Source organism: Perca fluviatilis, chromosome 20, assembly GCF_010015445.1.
Source record: "Perca fluviatilis chromosome 20, GENO_Pfluv_1.0, whole genome shotgun sequence".
NCBI classification, from domain to species: domain Eukaryota; kingdom Metazoa; phylum Chordata; class Actinopteri; order Perciformes; family Percidae; genus Perca; species Perca fluviatilis.
The window spans coordinates 28,381,136-28,396,743 of NC_053131.1; the positions used below are offsets into that span (position 1 = coordinate 28,381,136).

A 15,608-nucleotide genomic window follows, 5' to 3' on the forward strand; every position below is an offset into this window, starting at 1 on the left:
CGTAGAAATGTTAAAGTGCTTGTCAAAATGTGAGTACCTTGCCCATTCTACCCAGCTTTTTCAAGTTATGCACTATTCAATAGAGAAGCAAATGCATTTCTCATCCCCTGCCGCTCTCACCTCTTTCAGTTTTACAGACTCTCTGCGTGGCTATTTCTTTTTTTTTTTCTTTGATTTCCCTCGCAGTCTTTCAGGCTCCCTGTTGCTGTCTTTCCACATGTGCTTGGGTATGATTGAGCAATGTCTCTCTCACACACACACACACACACACACACACACACACACACACACACACACACACCAGCCCAACCCACTTCATGTAATGTTCAGCTCATGCATCACCTGCATACCAATTAGATTTCAGGTCCCACGGCTCATATTCAGGACTGAAAGCCAGCGGGGCTTCTGATACATCAGCACCCTGGAGTTGAGATCTACAGTACCCTCACTCCTTCTCCTGCCCTTGGGGGAACATTTACAGCCAGCACAGGGTTTCTCTGCAGCCGCCAGTTGTCTCTGCAGGTGTAGCACTGATTTTCGTCACAGCTTAGTCATCCGGGAACCGGTGCTGTCTCTTTTTTTATTTTTTAAGTGTACGCTGTTAGCCCTGATCTAAGGGACCATCCCACCACTCCTTGAGAGTGAAAGCCCAGTGATTGGAGTGTGGCTAGTGTGAAGAGGATGGCCTGACGTTAAGACTGTTGAGGTAATCATCACCGGCACTCGTGCACCTGCCTCGAAATCAATTGAGACATTTTAGGTTTGGCTGCGGTCTTGCTTGCTGTTGATTATCTGTCTCGATCTCTAATCTGCTAAAAGAACTCTCATCTCAAGGTAAGTGGAACATGGAGTATGTGTCGGTATGAAAATAAACTGATGAATACTTGAGCACATAGCGGACAAAGATACTGCATGAGGTGAAAGGCACAGGTGTATGCTGGTGCTCTAAAACAAAAAGGGGAAATTAGTTATTGTAGTTTGGTCCGCTTATCAACACAGTCAGCAGTTGCAGGCAATTAAGGTACTTTAAAAACCATTAGCGCCTGATTGCAGCAATTTGCGTCAATGAATTGTACTCCTCGGTCAAACCTCAGGCAAATCTGAACACACAGACATGACATTTTTAGATTCACAGTGACTTGTCTATAATGATATCTACTATATCCAACACAAATAAATGTCCAAAAATCTGCTCAGACATCATAGAAAAAAAGTTACTCCCTATAACTCAAGAATTGAAAGCTGTCGCTGTGGTCCTGCTACACCCTGCTACGCTCTGTGATTCCCTGCAGTGTCCTGCCGCGTCCTGCAGTGTCCTGCCGCGTCCTGCCGCGTCCACTGCGTCCACCCCCGCTCTGCTGTGCCACACTACATCCCGTAACGCCCTGCTGTGCCCTGCAATGACATGAACTACTACGACTACCATTGTAGTCACTCTTCCATTATTTTTATTATGACTATTATTGCCACTGTTCATCACATCCGCAACCGGCCCCGTCAGACACCGCCTACCAAGAGTCTGGGTAGGCGAGGTTTCTTCCTAAAAGGGAGTTTTTCCTCGCCACTGTCGCAACAGCCACTGCTAATGCTTGCTCTTGGGGGAATTTACTGGAATTGTTGGGGCTTTGTAAATTATAGAGTGTGGTCTAGACCTACTCTATCTGTAAAGTGTCTCGAGATAACTCCTGTTATGATTTGATACTATAAATTGAATTGAATTGAAATTTAAGTGAATTGAATTTGCCTCGTCACGTTTTTAAGTTTTCTTCGGTATCAAAGTAACCCAGTTAGTGTCTGTACATCCCTGGGTTCATTGCAAACAGGAACTGATAATAATTCATTCGGCACACTTCTAATAAATAATAATAATAATAATATTTTATTTATCACGCACCAATTTAAAAGACAGATAAAAGCATAAATACGGGAGAACAAAAGCAGCAACCAGCGAGGTTAATTGAAAGTCAAAGGTCTTGCTAAAAAAATTGGTGCCACTTTGCCAAAATGTAAACAAATACAGGCTAAAAAACAATGACCTTAACCTTAATTACCTTCATTGGACATCTGTTGCAAAAATACTACATACAACATATTTTTCTTGTTCTATGTGTTTATAACATGAGCTTCTACTAAGTTTAATTATACCAAAAGTTTATTCTCTATAAAACAATCATTTGTCAAACTAATCTTGCCTTTACTTTGTAATCAAGAACCATTTAATGGGTAAGCTCTCAGATGCTAATCAGAGTTTTAATTGGTGCTTGATTAAAGGCAGGTGCAATGGGAAGGTCAATCAGTAAACAATGCAGACAATGCTAATGTGTTGCCTGCTACAGGTGCCTGGTTAGAGTGACTACGCTCCAGGCTATTTTCCAGTTAATTGCTTTTCAGCTTCTAACAAAATCAAACATCTGATTGTATCAAGTGTCAGGTGTATTTATAATAAATTCACAACTCCATTTTGTAATATTTAACCAAAATTGCTACTGTCAAATTTAAAGTTAGAAAAAAAGACTGCTGATGACCATGATCATTGTTTTAGTTGTCAAGAGTTAAATTATTTGGGATATAAAATGCTAATGTTTCTTACACCATGTGATACTGCACCAAGCTAAATTGCATCTTTTGAAAATGTTGCAGCACTTTCCTTTATTGTTTATTTCCTTATAATATGTTTATTGTGTGCACCAAACAGACCAAGGCAAATCTCCTGCAAGTGAAAACTTACTTTGGCAATACATCTTATTTTGTTTCTGATATAGTTTAAATTTGCCTGTTGCAGCACCTATAATTTGTATCCCGACCAACCCACATTACTTTGTTTTAACCACGGTGATCTTCCTCCAATGAATCAAGCAGTTTTAGTTCCATATACCTAACCATGCCTTATAAATAGATGCATCTGTAACACTTACAAACACAGTACACCGAATTGTGGCTGAGGAGGCAACTAATCCAGAACTAAAGCGACTTTGAGTCCATGAAAAGCGCTATATAAATTCAATTTATTATTATTATTATTATTATTATCTAGTTAATTAATGGCCAATACGTAGCTCCTGCACAACTTTGAGGACTATAAAGTAGATAATGATAAGATGATGATGAGTTACTTGACAACAGACTGCTAGATGTGATTGGGCAATAAACCAAAAATGAGATTATGAATCCCTTACCAGCCTAATTTCAGTCATGTTGGCATGCTCAGTAAATTAGCTCCTCCAATCAGTCATTTGTTAAGTACCCACTCCTCTCATGCACCTTAAAGCACAACAACGAATCACAGCTAGAGCTGGCATTCGACTTGCCTGGGCTGCATGCAATGCCTACCATACACTAGAAGACTCCGAAAAGACTTTGAAAAGACCAAAGTCTGACACCATCTCACATCTAAAGAAAATCTGCCATAATGTCAGAGTTTTTAGTCACATACTGTAAGATGTGGCAATGACAGAGGATCTTGCAGGGTCCCAATTTGCAAGGCTACAACTAGATTTGTTTTGAAATGACCAAACAGATTTCTTCATCCATCTGGCTCTTTACTATCAACCACATCAGAACTCATGGAGGCAGTCCTTCATGGTCTTCATGAGTGTACATTATGGGAAGATGCCACATTACCACAATATATTATTATTATTATTATTATTATTATTATTATTATTATAATACTAATTACTATTATTACTATTAGTATTATTATTAATTCATACATTCAACTGAGAAGCATTTCTGTCCTTTATGATTGCAAACCTGCATCAACTTTATCTACACCTTCAAATTCAACTTTGAGAACTACATTATTATTATTATTATTATTATTATTATTATTATTATTATCTTTAACTCTTTGAACTCCATCTGCAAACTGCCACTAACATGTCTTCACTGAGCCATGATTGTAGGAAAAAAAGCGACCGATTCTACTCTTGCTCAAAAAGCCAGAGTCTTTTAAGAACCACCGGTCACTTCTCAAAGTTTCCCCTTTACTTATTGTGTTCGTTGAAAGGCAGACCAAGAAATGAATACTCAGGATTCGTTCAGTTAAACTATAACAATCTTTAGTAAAATGATATTGCAAACAGATCTTTCATATGCATATGGATCAGCCGCTCCTTCGAGACTTTCTCTCCTAACCACCAACAAAGTCTTTCCGGGTCTGACACCGGACCTTCCTTTTCCTATTCTTTTATTCATCTTCAGGTTCCTCCTCTCGCCATTGCGTGTGGGCCCCAATTGGTTGGATATCCCTCAGACTTTCTGTCTCCGAAAGATAGAGCAGTTGCGGCGCTAGAGATTGTCTGTTCCTTTAAGAGATTTCATTAGGTGCATTCTGTTCCAATTGTTTATTAAACAAAACAGGGGCACTTTTGCTCCACTAAATTTGAACCCGTCTTATCTTTACACATGGCGACAGGAGGAGACAGCAAGGCCATCCCAGGCTACAGCACATTCTTATTCTAAACCCAATATATTTCTACACCCTCTTTTTCCACAGCAACACGCTGTGGAACATAATCTAATATTGGCAAAACAAAATAATGGGATCCCTCTTTCGAGACCCTACGTTATGACTTACTGGCAATTTAGTAATCAATAATAAGCAATCAAAAGTTAACTGTGATAGTAGATATCATGTCAGAGCGGTGTGGTGCATGGGTCTTATATGTAGATTTTAGCTCCTAATGTAAGCTGCATAATCCATTGCTCTTTCTATGACTATACCAATGGTTACAATTATTTTTGTGGAAATCCCTAAACATTGTGTATCATGCAAACTTCAAACAAACATCTTTTGTAATTATTGTAATTAATTAAAAATTGTAAAATCATACTTCAACCCTATGTCTTGCTTAAGGCTATATTGACTATGGGCTGATTTTCAGCCCCGCGCAATATCTGTGAAACAAATAAGGGAATCTCTGACAGCAGATAAGAAGATAGAAAAACAGTTGGAGATAGGAAACGGGGACTCAGGGAGAGGGGGCACTGGGTGGTGATTGTGAGTAATTTAGACCCAGCGTGACTATACTCCTTCCTCCTCCTCGTCGGAGGAAGTGCCAGCCTCGTCAAAATAGTTCTCATAGTTGGCAGGGTGAGTAAATTCAGTCATGGCTAACATCTGATAAACCAGGGGAGCACCCTCTTTTGATAAAGCCGTTACTATCAGTCTATTGATTAGAGTTCTGAGACAGGGGACAATTTATATAAAAAATATATTTAGTTTTTCTCAGCATTATTTTTAAAATTTCTACTCAACTGTATTTTTGATTGATTTTTAACACTTTACTTTTGATTTCTCACAATTTTCATCAGCTTTTGGCATTTGGAAAAACATCTTTCTTAATTAATAGGAAAACTATCGTTTAAATATCCCTCAGATAAAGGCAAGCAGTAGGTCCAATATAATTTACTTCTGATTGAAAGTAACTGTTAAATTTAACTCCTATAAAATCTATCAATAGGAAACCCATTATCCTAATTCCAAAATACATTTAATGTATTCAAGTGACATTATCTTTTACTGTTTATTAGCTTTATCTTTTAATTATCTTATATCTTACTTTTCGTGTACACATATAAATATGAGAGTATTAAATTAATAGGTGTATACCATTGTCTAAGTACATTACTCATAATGTACATCATTAAGCATTCACATCAACATTTAAACATTTTCATTTAGAGGTTAGTTTTAATCATAATCTCTGTGTTGAAGTTGTTGATACCTGGTTTTAATCATCATGGTTTCAAACCTTCTCAGCACTAAAACTCACAACTTCAACAGGTCTCAGGAAAGATGCAGCAACTGCAAAAAAACTAGAAAAATACAACTTAAGGTTTTTAGGAAGTCTTTGAATGGATCATTTTTATCAACTTTTCATCAATCCAATTTGAACAGTGAAATGTACTTTAAATATTTACTGACACACCAACTGAACATTTATCTTAAAAGTAAAAATAAGTACTTCTAATTATCTTCTCCTAATAGTGTGTGTATTTTCAGAATGTGAGTCTGTGTGCTACTTAACTTCACAGTGCGTCAGATGTGTCAGAGCAGAACGGTCTCTCGCTCCCCCCTCCTTCTCTCAGTCCGTCTGCTGGTCCGTACCTCCAGATATCAGCGTCTTTTCCTTTGGTGAAGCAGGCCTCGGGGTCATATATTGACCCCTCCGGAGCCTTCTTATTTCAGCGTCATCAGTTCATCACACAATGCTCATCAGGCTTTGGGTAGGGTGTGTGGTTTGCTGCTGGCTCTTTGGTTTGACAAAGTGCATCTCCAGATACTGAAGTCACAACCAGACGCCTAGCACAGGTCCACCATCCCTTTCCCTTTGGGCCGAGAACTGTAGCCAGAGCACAAACCTTTATCGTGTCTAGCTGTGCTGTGGTCTGAGGTGCTGTGATGGTCAATCTCCTGGTACAGTTTTTTCACCAGTCCTGCAGCTGGAGGGGGAGTGAGATGGACCCGATCGACACAGATGAGGCGCTGTGTGGCACAAAACAGAACTCCCAAAAAGGCATTATTTGTTCTTTTATCAATATTATCACTTGGAAAAACTTCTAGTTATTTTAGTGAATATCAAATATTATAAAGCAGCATTTATTTCCCTTATGCTGGTTTAGCTCTATAAAATCCATCCAAATTGTGATAAAAATTTTGGTTTTGTAACTGTTCTCTTTTAGATTACTTTTAAAGGTTATGTTTCTGCAAATAGTGAAAGTCTATCAAAACAAAAATAAATTTTCTTTAAAGTAGTTTTTTAAATTAAAAAATGATGTGAACACCTTATTTATTAAACACCTTATTTATTATTGCTACTATATCCCTTCTATTTGAGGCATGACAAGCTCATGACTCAAAAACGCAGCACATATAAATAATCTGTTTAGTAGTTGTAACTTGTATAAAAGCAACAAAAAGTTCAATGAATAATTTCTTTAAAAGAAAAGGAAATTACCAAAATAGAATGTTTTCAACCTCAACTTAATACTTTAGTTTTAAGCAATTTGTGATATAGTAACCCAATAACTCACTAGAGTATGATATTAAATTAATTGTTTACAGACTGAAATCTCATATCAACCTGTATTGGTTTCAATATAACCAATAAAATAAGTATTAAACAAATATATGTTGTTTATTTTATTTTTATCTTTCGTTTGCAACCCAAAGTTATACTACTCACTGTCTGATAGTTCTAAAAATCATTACAAATTAAAGTTTTTTATGCCTATAGAGCAAACCTAAGTACTTCTAATTTGACATCTATTTACCTGATACGGGAAACATATCACATTATCAATTGTCCCTAATAGCAAAACAAACAAACAGTGTATCAGTGCAAAGCATTTCTTCATTGCATGAAGCGAGTTGTGTGTGTGGTATGTGAAACCGCTATGTGTATGCTCAAAACTTCTTGGACTCCTCCTCTCGGTGAGAGGGTGTGTGTTATGCGTGAAATTTGAGCTAGTTGCTCGCTGGCTGTCGTCCTGTCTGCACCTCTAGTGCTCTATCTTAACAGGGGTGTGTGTGTGTGTGTAGTTGTGTATGTAGGGTTCTGTCAATAAAGTTTTCCCTACTTCTCCTTAGTGAAAAAACGAGTGTGTGTGTGTGTGTTGCAGCCGCAGGGGTCACAGACCAGTTCACTCCCCTTTTTCGCCCAAAGCGTAATTTGATCCAGTCCGCAGCTGTGCGACCCACTTCACCACTCTCCCCCTGCGTTTGGATTTCACTGTCAGCTTTCCTTCTATTTTCTTCAATAATTATTTACCCCCTTTAATATACCGAGGATTTTATATTATTATCTTTTCTAGATCCACTACTTAGCGTTTTTGTCCCACCAAGTATGTTGATTATTATATTATATTATTTCTATATAATTTATTCAAAGTACTCTCTCTAGCCATTTTTAAACCAACACGCTAACAGTCTACTAACCCAAACTAGATAAACATTTGCCACACAAATGAATACACTGACTGCTCACATCATCCGCAAAACACATTAGTACACTGCTTTTCACCTGGGTTTTCGAGACTGGATCGCTATGGGCAAATCGCCCTGTGAGATCACTTTTGCATTTTTGTTTTTTACCTTTGCCCGTGTCCCCAATTTACTTTATGCACTTCTGATTTTTTATTTTAATTTTATATAGTGACACCAATTCTCCACCAGGTGTCCCTTTTAGACCATATCTTGAAACCCAGTTTTCCAGTCAGCTTTAGACAGCTCTTTCTGCGAGATGTCTTTACTTTGTAATCACAGGACATTTATTATTAGACAACACTCCTCACTCGAGGTGTCTTTTTACGGGCGACACTCCTCACTCGAGGCGTTCTCAGTTAAACTGGACGACACTCCTCACTCGAGGCGTTCTCAGTTTTTCCCAGGCGACACTCCTTGACTCGAGGCGTCTGTCTCTGCGTGCAATATCACTTACAGTACTGGTTAGCCCAATTTTTAATTAAAACCCAAGATGTCTTACCCTCACAGATCCAAAAGAAATTTAGTTTTGAGGTCCGAATGTGAGAATTTTGGTCTTTCTTAAAGACAAAACAGGAATTCTCTTACCTTTAATTTTGGTGCACCATTTGGATCCGGAGAGAAGAGTCTGAGTGTGTGAAGTCCAGCCAAAAAGTTCTGGTTGGCTTCTGTTGGTTTCCTGGTCTTTACATCACGTCGGGGTCACCATGTAGGAAAAAAAGCGACCGATTCTACTCTTGCTCAAAAAGCCAGAGTCTTTTAAGAACCACCGGTCACTTCTCAAAGTTTCCCCTTTACTTATTGTGTTCGTTGAAAGGCAGACCAAGAAATGAATACTCAGGATTCGTTCAGTTAAACTATAACAATCTTTAGTAAAATGATATTGCAAACAGATCTTTCATATGCATATGGATCAGCCGCTCCTTCGAGACTTTCTCTCCCTAACCACCAACAAAGTCTTTCCGGGTCTGACACCGGACCTTCCTTTTCCCTATTCTTTTATTCATCTTCAGGTTCCTCCTCTCGCCATTGCGTGTGGGCCGCCAATTGGTTGGATATCCCTCAGACTTTCTGTCTCCGAAAAGATAGAGCAGTTGCGCGCTAGAGATTGTCTGTTCCTTTAAGAGATTTCATTAGGTGCATTCTGTTCCAATTGTTTATTAAACAAAACAGGAGCACTTTTGCTCCACTAAATTTGAACCCGTCTTATCTTTACACATGGCAGACAGGAGGAGACAGCAAGGCCATCCCAGGCTACAGCACATTCTTATTCTAAACCCAATATATTTCTACATGATGAACAGAAGTTCTAGCTCAAAAACTGGTAACGTTTTCCCATTTGACTACAAGACACCTTTCGCCCAGCCTACTTTTTCTTTTGTTCCGTCATATTTTGTCCTGCTCTTTTCAGGAGCCTGCCATCCACACAGAAATAATATCCTTCCTCCCGAAATCCCCACTACCCCTTTCAAATGTAGTCTCAGTGTGTGAGTGTGTGTGTGTGTGTGTTTAATATGTAGTAGTATAAAGTGATACAAAGTCCACAAAGAAAGAATGTCCTTCCTCCCAAAATCCCCACTACCCCTTTCAAATGTAGTCTCATTTTGTGTGTGTGTGTGTGTGTGTGTGTTTTACTAGATAGTAGTATGAAAGTTATACAAAGTCCATGGCTATTCTCGAGACATGTAGACTGTGCTCTATGGCACAGAGGGATAAGATATATCTGGCTTTATACACACAGTACCTGTTAGAAGGATTCTTATTATTACTTATCTTAAGACATTTTAGTTAAGCCTCAAAATCATTTGTATGAATCAATAGTCCGACCAAGGAGTATGAATGATTAACTTATTCTCATTGTAATGCTGTGGATTTGTTTTGTAATTAACTGTTAACCAATATCAATGATTTGAATAGTGAATTAGATTAATGACCCCTAACCCGGCTACTATTGCTAATGATCTAAATATGCTCTTAGGTTTGTTTCCAACACCATACCACTGTCAGATAATAACATTTCTGTTCAATTCAAATTCAGATTACGAACAAGAGCTCCAGGGCCCTATCTTGCACTCAGCGCAATTGCCTTTGTACACCGACGCATGTATCATTACTATTTTGCACCCGACGCACAGCGGACTTTTCCCTCCACAGACGCACGTTGGTAAATTAGGGAATGTATTTGCTCTCCCGGGGGCGGTTCAGCGAAAAGAGGAGGTGTGTTCAGGCGCAAACATTACTTGGTGCTATTTTGCAGTTTCAGAAACCAATTCCGCCACTGACCAGGAAAAACCTGGTCTAAAGTCAGTGGCGCTAGTCTAAAGTCAGTAGCACGTTATTCAGATGCTATTTTAGGGCGCATGCTTGGCCATAATGTAGCGTGTGCACAACGCGCATACACTTCTCTCATCTAAATGGATGCAGCAGTTCCCATTTTTGCAAACCATACATAATTACAAAGAAAAATATTACTGAAAATGTGCTTCAGGTGTTTGGATAGGTCAGGAGGCACTTTACAGTACAGTCCTCAAAACGTCGCAGCATTCTTTGTGGCTTGTTGTGATTTACACGACATTTCCGTGAATCATAGATGTGTTGATGACATGAATGAGGAAATATTAGTGGACTCAAGGAGACGTGATGTTGAACTACGGCGGGATCTGGTCCGGGAGTAATGCGCGATGTGCTCCTGATGGAGCGGGTGGATGGAGATGGAGAGGGGGGAGGAGGAAGGGGCACAACAGGTGCAGGTGGTGCGTTTGGAGGTACGCTCCATGGCTGCAGCAATCCTCTCCAGACTTGAGGAGATGCGCCCGAGGGGCCGCAGCAACATCGCCACCCGGCCAAGACAGGCATTTATTACTTTGCCGCATCTCGCATCGGCAGCTCCCGCTGGCGTGCGCCAGGCAAATCCACCGTCATAATAGCAATCTGCCATGGAACAAGCGCCCTGCTCTTAAAGGGAATGTGAGATGACTCTCTGATTGGTTTATTGCACGCGTACGCCCAAACCACACCTAGCTACTTCAGACCAACCCATTTTAGATTTGCGTCGGGCGCAAGAGTCATTTATCCCGCCGGTATAATAGCAACAGCGCCAGAGATCCGCCCACAAAACTACTTGCGTTTTGCGTTTCATACTTGCGTTTCAGATCGTTAAAATAGGGCCCCCAGTGTGCTAGAGAGCAGGGATGTAAATTCACTAGTCCGAAGCAAACACTCAGAGAAATTGATGGAACTTCACTTACAACTCTCCCTGCTCTGCCTGTGATGTATGGGGATGTTTCTCCCTCTCCTCTGCTTGATATCGTATATAGGTTGAATTTCACTAAGTGTGTTGGGGTTTTTTCATCTTTGCTGCAGTTTGTTTCCTGGCACTGCTTATCTTCTCCTCGGTATGAGGAGCACCTCTAAACTGTCTGAGTGTGTGCCAGGCATTTGGACAGGTGCCTAAAGTGGCAGCATGCCGATTCCAGTCCCCCTGGGCCTCGCCTGTATTTGATATGCTACATCAGACGCCTCACAGTCGACCATGCGTTCACAGGCCAAGCTACGGGACCAAAACTGTCCTTCCCGTGTTCTGACAAGGCCTTCCTCAGGGCTGGTAAACAAGTCTGCTTGTTAGTGCAGCTATTGTAAGCTTTCTGTCGGAGATGTAGGAAACAAAAACTTGCTCCCACCTCCTTTATCCCACAGGCGAGTCGTTTTTAGCAGGTACGTGTACTCGTAGTGGCTTCACTGTGCTCTAATTTATGAAATCCTTTTTTTCTCTGCGGAAAAAGTTTACCATTCCAACTTTTGCAAAGCAAGAGTCTCTACTGCGCTTTTTCTTATCACACCAAAGTATTCCTTTAAGACCTGGGGGAATGCATCTAGTTAGTTAAGAGCAACTTGGAAATACACTGCTACTGCTTTCAAGACAGGGAAAGCTTTCTTCTGTGCCACAATTTAAACTTCCATGAATAATGGATATATTTATTAAGAAACTATAACTGTGACTAGGGATAAAATAATGTTTTCATACTGTATATTAGGGGTGGTACGGTTCACAAAACCCACGGTTCGGTTCATATCACGGTTTTAGGGTCACGGTTTTCGGTTCAGTACGGTTCTTGTTATTTTTTCTTTTAATCTTTAACACTCCAGAATATACTTCAGCATATGATATATAGCTAAAATTAGCATATTGAATGCATGTTGCACAAAACATGCACACAGTGGCAGTTCTATATATTGTTTTATTTCATCATTGGTACCATGAAATCCAAAATGTTCCCACACACCAGACTATAAACGACGCTGGCGCATCCTCCAGCTCCGGTCAGCCTCTCTCCCACTTGACATTCTGCATGTGACGTGACGTGACGTGCAGCGGCACCCCACTCCACTTGAGGAGCGGTCGGCTCGGTGTCTCTCAAAATCTGACGAAAATCTTTTAAACTGACCTTTGTCGATCTGAAATGAAGACAGATTCAGCAACTGCATGGCCTATTTCTCGCTTAAAATGTTTTCAGAAACACGTTTCGGTGAACTATTTTAGTACAATATGAGATCGTATTCTGAACGAGCCGCCATGACAGTCTGTTTTGAAATTAGGGACCAGCCAGACCCATGTGACACGATCGTCCAATCAGCTGCCATGGGTTGCATTTGTCCGCCCCATCCGCTCGTCATTTCCAGTAAGTGTTTTAACATAGGTGTATAAAGTGCGGACTACGGCCGTAAGAGGTTAGTGCAGCTTAACGAAGTAATACTGAAGAAAGAGAGGGGTTTTTTTCTTTATGAACCGTACCACCCCTACTGTATATCCAAATTATTGAATGTTTCACGCTTATTGAATGTAGGGCTACATAGAAAGAAAAATATGTCACTATTTTTGTGGATGGCTAATCCGTGTTCATGTTAAATGTCATGATGGAGATGTAAAAAGTAATTTGGTGCAAGTCCCAAGTAATTTGTTCTTGGCCGTGGCAAGTCGGTTTTGCCAAGTTGAGTCACAAGTTATGTCAAGTCATGTCACAGGTTATGTCAAGTCAAGTCGAGTCCTAAGTTAAGGCAAGGCAAGGCCTGAGTCAAGTCAATCCCGCCCCACCCTCAAAATGATATTAGTAGTGGTATTATAATTATTGATATTCAGTGAAATAAATGACAAAAAGCTTTATAAAAGCTTATTTATATCTTTATTTCTTCTCAAGTAAAAAATACACTTTTAAACACTGAAATACTGCCAGCCAGATCACAACATCAAATTTTGTTAAATTCTGCCCCTGTCAGTCTCTCTGCTTGTTCGCAGAATATTCTTTTTATAAGTTGTTGCATTTGCAAAGTATGAGATTTGATAGAGTCCTGTCCCTGAGCCGAACACAATGTGGTCTCATAATGATTCCACCATGGCTTAAGACCCTCTGGGATGCTTGATGCTGGCACTGCAAGCGCTCTCATTTCAACGGGAAAACGTGCAGGGAGGGTGTACCTATTTAAAAACCTTAAATGAGAGACAGCCCTGGATTTCTAGTTGTGACATGCTTGTGGCTCTTTCAGTATACTGAGAATAACCCAGTCCTCTCCTCTACCTGCTCCTCTAGATCTTGGGATCTGAAAAATGCATCAACAGCGAGCTCGCTGCCACCCAGGCCTCTATGTGAGCCTCCCTCCGTGTTCAACAAACATTTCACATCTACTAGGACTCAAGCCGCTCAACATCCTCCTGGTCATCCAAGCCCCTCCACTTAGTGGACCGTACATTCCTCAACCAGCAAACATATCTGCTTTTCTCAGGTCAAAAATCCTTTAAAGCTTTAGTGCATAACTTTTTTATATTACATTCAAGCCATTGCCAAATGAGTTGATGCAAAGCTAATTAAGACTATCAGCTCCACAAAACTCTCTCTGTATTTCTCAGTATAGCTCTGTTCAGAAAATCAAGCAAAGATAATTACCTGAATTATTATTTTGAAGAGTACATCATGTTTTTTTAATCCTCCGTGTCCTCCTTGGTTACAAGTAGTCTATTTCCACGACGTTCCACTCCCGGGATTGCTCTCGTTCTGCTGGAAATTCCGCCGGATGTCACTCTTTTCGGATGTCCGATTTCGGATGTCCGTTTTTGGATGTCCCATTACGTTTTTGGATGTCCCATAAACTCCGATTGATTTATGAGGACTATGGTTAACTGCTCCTCAGATCTCTGCAGGGTAAATCCAGACAGCTAGCTAGAATATCTGTCCAATCTGAGTTTTCTGTTGCACGAATAAAACAACCTTTGAACGTACAAGTTCCACCAAAACAAGTTCCTTCCTGAGGCTATTTTGCAGCGGCAAGGCGATTGTGATTGGTTTAAAGAAATGCTAATAAACAAGAGCATGTTTTTCTCCCATCCCGGAATGCTGTGTAGACTAGCCAGACCCTCCAAAGCAGTGCTGTGGAGGAAGGTCTGGCAATGCGAGACTAAGTTACAAGCAACTGCGTGGAGGAGGGGTGGAGGTGGTGCACGACCACGGAAGGCTTGTATCATGTGGCTGGGCCAACAGTTTTGTTGTCATTACTTAGAATTCCTCATGGAGGAGACAAAAACTACGCACTATAGCTTTAAAGAGATAAATCTAGTGATCCTCATCCTACCATCCCCCGAGTGAGACAAGAAGATTACCACCAGGGAAAGCCTCAGTATGGTCATTAAATCTGCAGATCCCCAGTTAAGCGAGACTTATCTTATCATCAGTAGGTTTCTAGTAGTTTTCAGTATCTACCGTGACGTGATCTCCTCCGTCTATCTAGAGAGAAGGCAAGAACTTGATTCCTATTTGACACAGATTATCTATCTGAATCTCAAACACGAAAAAAAAGTACCGTATTTCATTTTTACCGCAAAGTCGCTCTCTACATTTCATAATCAAACACTCGTCTGTTTTGGTAACAGATCACACCGCTCTCCTTTGCCCCCCGGTGCCATTTCAGCCTCCACCCTCCAGTACCTGATTTCTGCCTCATTTCCAGCTTTTCCTTCTCCAGCAGACAGGTGCATCATATTGATTTAAATTTTTAATCTGCAGTAATTTCAACGAAAATGTAGTAATACCCCAACTGCATTTTTCTTTGAATCTGCAGCGGAGACGCTGCAAAGACGCTGACACTGACCCATAATTCCATCCCAGATCCCTCCATGGCAAAATAACTGACATGGTTCAGAGACATTCTGACTAATCATCCCTCCACACCAATAAATATATTCTCCTGTTGATGCTGTGCAGACCACCTTCTTCAAGCTAAATATCCCCTTGGGGACAATAAAGTATATATTATCTTCTCACAGGTCTTTTGGGATCCTAACATCAAAACAAACAACAAATATCTCCAGTGTGCATCTCAACCAGAACCAGAACGGTTTCTCAGTTGTTAGAGAGAGGGGTAAAGGAAGGATACCGTATCAGATTTAATTAAATTATTGATTGAATATTGAACGCCCTACTGGGTAATAAAAAGCTGAGAAATACTGAAGAAACTTAGATGGCAAAAAGTCTTGCCCTCATTGCAGCATCTTTCTTATCTTCCCATAATAGGCTTAATGTTAGTCCTCTCTGTTTTTCGGCAGTGTGCAATGATTGAACAAGCTATGCCACAT

The 15,608-nt window shown here is 40.3% G+C and overlaps 1 long non-coding RNA gene across 2 annotated transcripts; it reads left to right on the plus strand.

Annotated features, from left to right (window-relative positions):
• The first annotated feature begins 429 nt into the window (after positions 1-429).
• On the plus strand, positions 430-15,224 carry LOC120548715. Of its 2 annotated transcripts, none has more exons than XR_005637261.1 (4): positions 430-834; positions 13,573-13,765; positions 14,907-15,005; positions 15,095-15,224. It is a non-coding gene; the product is annotated as an uncharacterized LOC120548715 (long non-coding RNA). The 2 variants fall into 2 exon arrangements; XR_005637262.1 differs by having other exon boundaries at positions 430-706.
• Positions 15,225-15,608: the final 384 nt, after the last annotated feature.